Raw genomic sequence first — 12057 nt, forward strand, 5'->3', positions numbered from 1 at the left:
AAAATCAAAATTGTAAGGTCTGATAAGGGTGGAGAATTTTATGAAAGGTACACAGAAAAAGGACAAATGCCAGGTCTATTTGCTAAGTTCCTTGAAGAAGAGGGTATTGTTACACAATATACAATGCCAGGCACACCACAACAAAATGCTGTGGCCGAAAGAAGGAACCGCACATTTATGGACATGGTAAGGAGCATGATTAGCAATTCAAGTCTCCCTATATCCATGTGGAGTGAGGCCTTAAAGACTGCTGTGTATGTTTTAAATAGGGTTCCATCTAAGCCGTTCCTAAAACACCGTTTGAAATTTGGAATGGATGGAAACCTAGCTTGAGACACTTACACGTATGGGGCTGTCCAGTTGAAGTGAGAGTTTATAATCCACAATTAAAGAAACTTGACTCAAGGATAGTAAGTGGTTTTTTCATAGGCTATCCACCTAATTCAAAGGGATTCAAATTCTTTTGTCCTTCACACATACCTAGAATTGTTGAAGCTAGAAATGCTAAATGTCTTGAAGATCATGAGCTTAGTGGGAGTGAATTACCTAGTAATATGGAAATTGAGGAAATTAATGAGGCTAATTTAATCCTCAAAATGATCAGGAGCTTAGAAGGAGTGGTTGTTTTTCAAGAGAATCATTCAATTGATACTCCTGAAATACAACATGTTCAAGTGGAACCACTTCATGAAGAACAAGCTCACGAAGAACTTAATCCTCAAAATGAACAAATTGAAGATCAGGGAGTAGTTATAAGAAAATCTGCAAGAACAAAGAAGCCTGCCATTTTTAGTGACTATGTTGTACTCCTACAAGAGTTTGATTATGATGTTGGGCCACTAAATGATCCCTGCATGTTTTCCCAAGCCATGAATGGACCAAATTCTAATATTTGGTATAATGCCATGCAAGATGAAATGGACTCTATGACTAAAAATCAAGTTTGGGAGGTCGTTGAACTACCTAATGGGCATTCAACTATTGGATGCAAATGGGTTTATAAGACCAAAAGGAATGCATCAGGTAGTATCGAACGATATAAGGCAAGACTTGTAGCTAAGGGTTTTACTCAAAAGGAAGGCATCGATTACCATGAGACCTTATCTCCGATCTCAAAGAAGGATTCATTTAGAATAGTCATGGCTTTAGTAACTCAATTTGATTTAGAGTTACATCAAATGGATGTGAAAGCGGTGTTCCTGAATGGAGATCTTGAAGAAGAGGTATACATGAAATAACCAGAAGGTTTCTTTGACGAAAAGAAAAGTCATTTAGTTTGCAAATTAAGAAAAATATACGGATTGAAACAAGCCTCCCGCCAATGGTATTTAAAGTTTGACAATGTAGTTACCTCTTATGGTTTTGAGGCTAATATTATCGATGAATGTGTATACCTTAAAATCAGTGGGAGTAAATTTATAATTTTAGTTTTGTATGTGGATGATATTTTGCTTGCAAGCAGTGACTTGGATTTAATGGATTAGACGAAACATTTTATTTCACAAAATTTTGATACGAAGGATATGGGTGAAGCCTCCTATGTCATTGGCATAGAGATTCACAGAGATAGATCTCTACGAACATTAAGCCTATCTCAAAAGTCCTACATTGAAAAGGTTTTGGAAAGATTTAAGATGAAAGATTGTTCGCTTAGTATTGCACCCATTGTCAAAGGAGACAAGTTCAATCTTAATCATTGTCCACAGAATGATTTGCAGCGAGAACAAATAAGGAATATACCCTATGCTTCAGCTGTTGGCAGCCTAATGTGCGCACAAGTGTGTACAATACCTGATATAGGATTTGCAGTTGGAATGTTGGGTAGATACCAAAGTAATCCAGGTTTGGAGCATTGGAAGGCTGCTAAGAAAGTCATGAGATATTTACAAGGAACTAAGGAATATAGGCTTACATACAAACACTTCGACCTTTTGGAAGTAGTTGGTTATTCAGACTTGGACTTCGCTGGTTGTGTAGACTCAAGAATGTCTACTTCAGGATACATTTATCTCCTTGCTGGAGGAGCTGTGTCTTGGAGGAGCGCCAAGAAAACTTTAGTTGCTTCGTTTACCATGGAAGCAGAATACATCGCTGTTTTTGAAGCTTCTGCGCATGCAAATTGGTTAAGGAATTTTATCACAGGTTTAAAGATCGTCGATAGTATTGCAAGGCCTTTGAAGATTTACTGTGATAATATGGCTGTAGTTTGTTTCGCAAAGAACAATAAAAATGGAAGCCACAATAAGCATATTGACATCAAGGTTTTGGTTGTCAGAAGACATGTTAGAAATGGTGAAATTTCTATCGAACATATAAGCACTCAACAAATGATAGCAGACCCCATGACTAAGGGTAATATGGGAATCATTGAATCATCTTTGTAATTAATTGTTGAGCTTTGTATTTAAGTATTTTGAATTCACTAAAGTGTTTTAATTTTGTGCACAATAAGGGTTTTTTTTATCAATTCAATGGAATTGATAAAGAAGGACCAAGAATAACAAGTTAAAGTTGTTCACAAAGGACTCAAACGAAGAGTTTCAGACATTGTAATACATGGAAGGGAAGGGCATGGTTTTTGAGTCTTGACCGCTGTGATTCGTGTTTGAGATTTTCTGTTGGGTTATATTTCTTGTCGTTGTCTATCTGGGAAGTTTCGATCAAGCTATCTATCTATTCAGGTCTATATCATTCTAATGTTAATATGTGGACCATGTCACATCCCAGCCCGGGGCGGATCACTTCCCGGGCCTGTTCCACCACTGCAGCACGATATTGTCCGCTTTGGGCTTACCATTCCCTCACGCTTTTGTTTTTGGGAACTCACGAGCAACATCCCAGTAGGTCACCCATCATGGGATTGCTCTAGCCCCCTTCTCGCTTAACTTTAGAGTTCCTACGGAATCCGAAGCCAGTGAAATCCCAAAAGGCCTCGTGCTAGGTAAGGATAAGAATATACATATAAGGATCACTCCCCTGGGCAATGTGGGATGTCACAATCCACCCCCTTAGGGGCCCGACGTCCTCGTCGGCACACCACGGCTAGGGTTAGGCTCTGATACCAATTATCACATCTCAGCCTGGGGCGGATCACTTCCCGGGCCCGCTCCACCACCGTAGCATGATATTGTCCGCTTTGGGCTTATCATTCCCTCACGGTTTTGTTTTTGGGAACTCACGAGCAACTTCCCAGTAGGTCACCCATCATGGGATTACTCTAGCCCCCTTCTCGCTTAACTTCGGAGTTCCTACGAAATCCGAAGCTAGTGAGCTCCCAAAAGGCCTCGTGCTAGGTAGGGATGGGAATATACATATAAGGATCACTCCCCTGGGTGATGTGGGATGTCACAGACCAAGTGGGAGAATGTTAGCAATGTTCAAATATTTTCACTTAAGGTGGCCCACATATTAGTCATTAATATTTAGTTATTGATATTGGTAATTAGTTAAGATATGAATTAGTCAAACAACCCACTACATGCATGACTCTAGTTAATTACATTCCACTAAGAGCATGACTCTAGTTGACAGATAAGAGGGAGATTTTGACTCAACGAATCCCTTGATGGTAGGGATTAATGGAGTCAGTTCTTTTCACGTGAGATTAAGGAGTCCCTAGGCTAGCCTATATAAAGCCTTATATTCTATCTAAGAAAGGTACTCTCGAGTGGCTATAGGCTAGAAGATCACTTAAACTAGAGTTATAGGAGCTTTCAATATTGTTGTGCTGCTGAAAACCTGCTGTTGGACGATCATGGCTGGAGGTTAGTTCGAATTATATGTTACATGTTGCTGCACTGACCAAAACTGATAACAAGAACCCAATCCTACTGCCGTCTTCTTCCCCAAATTAAAGGAAAGCTGCAATTCCCCCAAATCAATACAAACCCAACCCAAAAAACCAAATCAAATCACAAAAATAATTGGAAAGAATGGAAATTGGAGAAGTAGACATCAGATTCTTCAATTGGGGTTTTTGATGGTTTGTTGTATACCCATTCATCGAGGCTCGTCTGCAACACAACCTCGAGCTCGTCGTTTTATACGGTGATGCCGACGTTGTGGTGCAAAGATGCAGTGGAAGAAAATTAGTGATGTAGTGTAGATTATTCGATAAAGGGTGGTGTTTTTGGCTGGATGATTCCCGTGGCCCGTGCAATGGAGGCTGAAGAAGGATAGGTTTATCGGGGAAGATGGGGTGTTTGGGGATGGGAAGGTCTGCACTTGTTTTTTATTTTTTAATTAATTAATTTGTAGTAATATTTTTAATAATTAAACTTTTTTGCTTGTTTTATTATTCAACAAAGTACAAAATTGATGGTCATGTCATCAAATTTATGCTACTTATCATTGCCACGTCATCACTTAACGGTTAATTTAACAGATTGACTATCAGAGGTTTAACATTGAAACGAATTCGTAAATTGATGTATGACATTGCAATGTTTAAAAATTGAGGTATGAATTTGTTATATGACCCAAAATTGAGGGTGCAGATTGTAATTTACCCTAATACATAGTATGATATTTTGCAAACTATACAGGTTTTATAGCAAGGGGTTAATATTTTATTGAAGCAAAGGTTTTATTAAACCCTTATTTTTTGCAAACTATACGTAGTATGATATTTTGCAAACTTATACGTAGTATGATATTTTGCAACCTATAATAGCCGGGGTGTGTCATATGGGATATAGGTGGTGAAAATAGCGAGATAAAGGGCAATGGTGGAGGGAATGGATATAGGTACTATTGTGATGGTTGTATTAATGAAGGGTTGTGAGGGATGGTTGTGAAAATGGTGGTGGAGACGTGGGGATAATGGTGGTAGACATGGTGAAGATGGTAGTGGCCATAGTGAGGGTAATAGAGTGGAGAATTGATAGGAGCATATTTGTGCTACTCTGTTATGTTGTTTCCTTGCATTTAGTTAGCTAATTACTACTTATTATAGTGTTTTAAGCTATTTTCGTGTGTTTGTAGGTCATAATGACAAAGTTGGCAAGAAAAGGTAATTTTGAGCCTTTTAGAGCAGTTTTGGGTTTATTATGGATAGCTTGCATATGGAGCAAGGTGGATGGATGAAATTGAAGTCAAGAGAGGCTAGGAATATGCTACGACTCTGGACAAACAAGTTCAAATACAAAGAAGATAAGGAAAGAGCAACAAATAAGAAACATTATCCAACCTTATCTTATCCTATCCTAACCAACCTTATCCTTTCCTAAATCTAGCATTATCCTATCTTATCTTATTCAAATTAGTTTGTGCCTTAATTCTAGCTATTTAGAAGGGATTAGTTATACATTTAAATATATAACTCATATTCTAGAAACCTTATCCCTTGTGTGCCGCATATATGCCATTCCTTGGTGAATTGGGAGTTGTAATACCTCTCCTATATCCTTGCCGCATGTGTGGTGATTTAGAGTCAGAAATATGTTCTAAAACATCCTTTCTAGAAACCCTATACCTGATCCTAATTGAATGCCGCAGGTTCTTAACCTTTTCCCCCTTGGTTTCTGCCAAACCCTAGTCTTTTTCCCCATTAGATTATGCAATCCTTTTCCTTCAGAAATTGTCCAAGACCTAGCCTATAAATACAAGCCTTTGCCGCAGGTTTTAATCATCCATTCACTCATTCATTCATTCATACATTTAGCCATCAAATACCATAATTCACACCATATCACCCTAGTGCCACAAGCAAGGAAGGACGGAGAAAATGACTTGTGCAATCTACCATCCAAGGGAGTGCCGTGCATGCCGTTAGAGTGGGACGTTCTTGGTTCTTTCTATCCTTAGTTTTAGTTCAATGTTTATTTTAATTTGCTTTTCAATTATGATGAACATGTGGAACTAATTTCTTTTTAGTTAGAGGTGAATTCGAAGCCATGATTATATGTTTTATATGAATTGATTACATCTAGTTATTGTTTCTTGAGTCTTGAATGTGATTTGCTTATCTAAGTTATCAAAACTTGTTTATGTATGTTGGTTGAGGGTCGACACTTAATTTGCATGCATGAATTTGATGCTAGAGTATAAGGGAGTTTCACGTAATAGTTATTCACTTATATTCACAAGTAGTGGAGGTTGCTAGTCACAATCGTGTTAAGTGAATCCTTGGCATGAGTCTCATGCATTTCATAGTGATGAATGCCTTGTCAATGCTTATGATTTTCATAGAACTTAATGACTTTTGATATGTATCTCTATCATGCGTTTCATATAGGGAACTTGAGAAAGATAATTTGGTTATAATGCGCATTCATTCAATTCAATGAAATAAGGAAAATCTGATGGTTGGTTGTGCGATGCAATTAACTTGGGGCGTTGTCATTCGTAGTCTAAAGGAATAACAACTAGAAATTGGTTTGTTTGCATATATCATGTGTGGAGAAGGACCCTCTAACTAGCCTTTCACCCTTTTAATTCACCAAATTCATTCTTACAAAGTGTTTTATGCAAAGTTTCTGTTTTAAGTTTTAAATTTGTCAAAAACAATTCCCCTTTCATTTAGTCTTGTTATTTGAGTCAAAATCTGTTTTCTTTTAGTCTTTTGAGTCAAGTTAAGTTTTATTTTCGTCAAAATCACTCGCTAGGTCTAAAATTGAGTCTTTTTGATTGTTTGTTGTTGTTTTGAGTGTTTTAAGTTAGTTTTGAGTCTATAGAGTCTAGTTTAGTGTTTTTGAGTCTTATTTGTGTTGATTAGCATCCCTAGTTAATCCTGGTTTAGAACGATCCCTACTTACATATATACTACAATTGTCAACAATAGGGTTTAATTTGTGATTCAAGTTAATTTTCACATCAAATTTTGGTGCCGTTGCCGGGGATTAGCAAAATTGCTAATCTTCCCCTAGTTAGTGTCATGTGTTTTCTTTTCTTTTGTGTCTGTTGCTGTTTTGTTTTGTTATCTGATTTTATTTTGTTTTGGTTGCTTTGTTTTAGGTACTAGTTTATGACTCGTAGTTCTTAACCTATTCGTGCAAGCATCTTGGAGTTTGACGACGATTTTGAACGAACTTTGAGAAGAAAGAGGAAGCAACCAGAACCTAATCCACCTAGTTCTAGTTTAGAGTCCGAATCTGAATTTGAAGAAGAAGAAAGCATGGTTGCGGACAAGTGAATAATCAAAGAACTTTTCAGCCTCGGGGTTGGACAATACCGTGCCTATTTGCATTCAATACCCTAGGGCAGCTCTGGACAAAACCGATGAGTTTGAATTGAAGTCAAGCTTGTTGCATCACATTCCTAAATACCATGGGTTGTCCATGGAAGATCCAAACAAGCATCTTAAGGAGTTTGAAGTGGTATGTTCAAGCATGACACCCATCAATGTCGATGGGAACATTTTGAAGATGAAAGCCTTTCCATTCTCTCTTTTTGGAAAAGGCTAAAGATTGGCTATACGAATTGGCACCCGGAACAGTCTCTTCTTGGGAAAGCATGGAGCGGGCATTCTTAGAGAAGTTTTTCCCAACTTCGAGAGTCATTCAACAAAACCAAATGGAGTATTTTCCAGTGTATTATGAGTGTTTCAAGACTCTAGTTGCATCATGCCCTCAACATCAAATGAAGGAAGAGCTTTTAATTCAATATTTCTACGATGGACTCCTTCCAATTGAGAGACAAATGCTAGATGCCTCGGCAGGGGGTGCTTTGGTTGACAAAATGCTGGTGGCTGCTAAGGTCTTAATTGCAAATCAAGCCTTTAATGCACAACAATACGAGGGAGTTGGACAATAAGACCCCCCACGGCAACAGCAAGTCCATGAGGTAAGTTTAATAGCCGAAATTTAATCTCAATTAGCTCACCTCACTATGCTTATATCTCAGGTTGCAGAAGGATGCAAAGTGCAAGGTGTGGCAATATGTGGAGTGTGCTCTATGCAAGGGCATCTCAATGATCAATGTCCTCAACTGATAGAGAATGGAGGATGGGAAAACGCCGATGCCATAGGTTTTCAAGGCCAAAATCAGCAAAAGAATGATCCATACTCAAATACATACAATCCAGGATGGAGAGACCACCCAAATTTCAAGTGGAGGGAGCCTCAATAACCTCAACAACAAGGAGGGATTCGACAGCCACCCCTGGGATATATCAAAGGCCATTCGCACAATCTCAACCTCAATCACAAACTGCCCAACAAAACTCAGGTTCGCTAATTGATAATGATCAAACTATTCAATTACTAACTTCTATATCGCAGGGATTACAAAATCAAAATAATAGAATAACGAACCAAAAAAATGAGATGAGTGACATGAAGAAGCAAATAGGGCAGATTTATGAGTTCCTTGGGCAGTTTAGAGAACAAGGCAAACTTCCTAGTTCAACCATTGTGAATCCAAAAGGAGGTTTTGAAACCGCCAAGGCCATTACATTGAGAAGTGGTAAGGAGCTTGGAAATCATCCAAAACCATCCAAACAAGGCCTTAACAAGGAGGAAAAGCTGTTGCAAGAAGAAGAACAGGGAGCAAAGGCCACGGCAAGGGAAGCCAAAGCCTTGCCGCAACCCCCTAGTGCACCAAAACCGTCCCAAACCACCAAGGTAAGCCCAAATTTGAATTTTTCTAGTCTTATTCCACTAAATGTGCCTTTTCCTAGCAGGTTTATGCAATCTAAGAAAGAGGAGGATGAAAAGGACATTCTGGAGACGTTTAGGAAGGTGCACGTCAATATCCCACTCCTGGATGCTATAAAGCAAATCTCGAAGTACGCTAAGTTTTTGAAGAAGCTTTGTACAACAAGGAAATAGATTCGGGAGAAGGAAGTGGTCCAGGTAAGTGAGAATGTTTCTGCAGTGTTACAAAGGAAATTACCACCTAAATGCAAAGATCTAGGTAGTTTTACAATTCCTTGTGTTATTGGCAATACTAAGTTTGAACATGCTATGTTAGACCTAGGAGCTTCAATTAATGTCATGCCTTACTCAATTTATGCATCTATAAACTTAAGAGAGCTTAAAAACGATGGTGTGATTATTTAATTGGCCGATCGTTCTAATGCATATCCAAAAGGAGTTTTGGAAGATGTATTGGTGCAGGTAGACCACTTGATTTTTCTTGTAGATTTCTATGTGCTTGACATGGAGGATTCAACCCACTCTCCACCATCGCCAATCTTACTTGGATGACCTTTCATGAAAACAACCCACACCAAGATTGATGTGGCCAAGGGAGCCTTAACTATGGAGTTTGGCGGTGATATGATTAACTTTAAAGTTTTTGAATCTATTGAGAATCCTAATGATGTTCGTTCTTGTTTTTCCGTTGGTGTAATTAAAAATATAGGGTAGGAACGTTCATCACCAATCAAGAAGGTTGTATCTAGAACCACCATCGAAGAAGGAATTGGAGTGGAGCACAAGGAGCACGCCACTAGCCTAAAAACACCCAATCTGGCCGTGCCTAATGATGAAATTAGTGAGATGGTGGCTGCCCTAGGGGCATTGCCACAACATTCTAGTAAGTCTCCAATCCCAATTCCAATTCCCATTTCAACTAATAGGTTGTTACCTTCTTTGGTGCAGGTTCCCAATCGATTTCAAGGTGGTGGGAGCATTTACATGGACTTTAGGAACCAAAACACCACAATCAGGGAGGATCATTATCCCCTCCCATTCATTGAGCCATACTATGAGAACTTTGAGGAGCATGTCGTAGAGGGTGCAACCTTCCATGCTGTGGGCTTCAATGAAGCTTAAAAGGAGGAATCGTCCAGCTGGAAGATGTTAAAGCAAGCGCTTCTTGGGAGGCAACCCACGCAAATAAAGAAGACCTAGGAATCTCCAACACTCCACAACCAGATTTGTGTTCCTAAACCCTACTCTTTATTGCTTTTACTTTGCCATGATTGTCATGTTTGTTAGTTATGTTATTTGTTTGTTTGTTTGTAAACCTATGCTTAAAAATTTGAGGACAATGTTTGGTCTAAGTGTTGGGGGGGGGTAAACAAGCTGTTTTTACATGATTTTCGTGGGATTTTATCACCTATCACTTCTAATGTTGTTATTCACTGTTTTTAAGTGTTTTTAATTTGTTTTGAAGTTTTTTTATGTTTCTTAAACAGAAAATCCAAAAATTTGAAAAAAATAAAAAATAAAAAAAGAGTGTTTTAAAAACCCAAAAAGAGTTGTTTTTAGAGTTGTTTTTGTTTTTGTGTTTGTTTGTGTCTTAGGATACCTTCCAACACAATGATGAGGATTTGGTTTTTAATTGCATGACTGTTAAAGAAAGTTACAAACATGGGTGGAAGTTTGATATGCTCTTTGGTTTATGCTTAGTTGTAGTTGACATTTACGAATTCATATGTAATCACAAAGGAAAAAAAAAATCAGTTTTTGTAACATGCTTGAAAGAAGAAACTCAAACTAACGCTATAACCCTGAGATACTTGAGCCTAAACTTTATTTGGAGAGTTATTAATCTTGATGTTTTGTTTTCTAAAGTCGTTGCATGATCTCATTATTCTTTGCTTGGTTGCTACTTAGAATGCATTTTATCTCTATAGTTCCAAATACTAGAACTCATGCCCATTTCATTCAAAGCATAAAATTGATTGCATAACATACAATAAGATGAAGTTGTTTAGTTAAGCCAAAGCCAAAAAGCCTTACCCTCTGCATATGTATTGTAGGTTTAAACCCTTTGAGCCTTAGTTAGCTTATTTTCTTTGTTAATCACATTGTCCTTACCTAGCCTAGAATAGGACTATCCATACCCTTGTTCTTAAAGTATAGTGGAGCATGACTTAGAGGGAATTCCTTTTGATCTACAATGTGAAGAAAAACAAGTGTGGGGGAAGGATTTTTCGTTGGAAATCTATGAAGAAGCATGATTGATGTGCCAAAGAAAAAGAAAAGGGCACGTGAAAGAAAGCAAAAAAGGAAAAAAAAAAAACGTGCAAAAAGAAGGAAAAAGAAAAAAAAATGAAGAAAAGAAAGAAAAAGAGTTGAAAATAAGTGAGAATGAACTCACAAGTGTTGGTTGTTGAAGAACGGGTCCAAAAGTTTGAATCTGGCCCTAAGTGTTGTGTGAAGTTTCCCTTGGTGTTCAAAGTTGATTTCTGCATTCAAGAGTGAATTCTAAGTGTTTATTTCATTACTTTGCTTAATATTGCTTTAAGAACTTTTGTTTATCCTAACCTTTCTTTGTTAGCCAATAACTTAGCCCTGTTATAACCTTTAGACTTCGATCTTGATTGTTATGTGTTTCAATATGTGGAGTTGAAAATTGGTATGAGCATATGATATCCCTGATTCCCTGATTCTCGCGTCTAAGTAGTGGCATTCTATTCATGAGATAATATCATATATATGTTAATAATTCCAGAAAGTGCCTTCTTTGATTATACATATGTGAGTATTAGTCTACATGTTTGCATCAATCCTTTCACATATACCTAGTGTAGGGAGTGTAGTAAGAAAATCTATGTGCAAATAGAGAGTATATCTAGTGAGGAATTGAGGGGATTCTCTAAGGCATGTTAGTACATTCAAAATCATGTTTTAATTGATTAAATGGGAGCTAGTGAGTGGTGACTATGATTAAGTATGGACTCGAGGGTAGGGATAGCTAAAATCTATGTGAGTGGTGATCTTTAATATGTCATGTTGCATTGGAAATCCCTGAGGCAATTGTTGGAAGGTCTAGATTGTGTTTTGTTTATTTTGTTTGTTTTGTTTTGCTCGAGGACTAGAAAAAGCTAAGTGTGGGGGAATTTGATAGGAGCATATTTATGCTACTTAGTTATGTTGTTTCCTTGCATTTAGTTAGCTAATTACTACTTATTATAGTGTTTTAAGCTATTTTCGTGTGGTTGTAGGTCCTAATGACAAAGTTGGCAAGGTGGATGGACGAAACTAAAGTCAAGAGAGGCTAGGAATATGCTACAAATCTGGAGAAACAAGTTCAAATACAAAGAAGATAAGGAAAGAGCAAGAAATAAGGAACATTATCCAACCTTATCTTATCCTATCCTAACCAACCTTATCCTTTCCTAAATCTAGCATTATCCTATCTTATCTTATACAAATCAGTTTGTGC

The sequence above is a fragment of the Pyrus communis genome, chromosome 17, assembly GCF_963583255.1.
Source record: "Pyrus communis chromosome 17, drPyrComm1.1, whole genome shotgun sequence".
Taxonomy (NCBI): Eukaryota; Viridiplantae; Streptophyta; class Magnoliopsida; order Rosales; family Rosaceae; genus Pyrus; species Pyrus communis.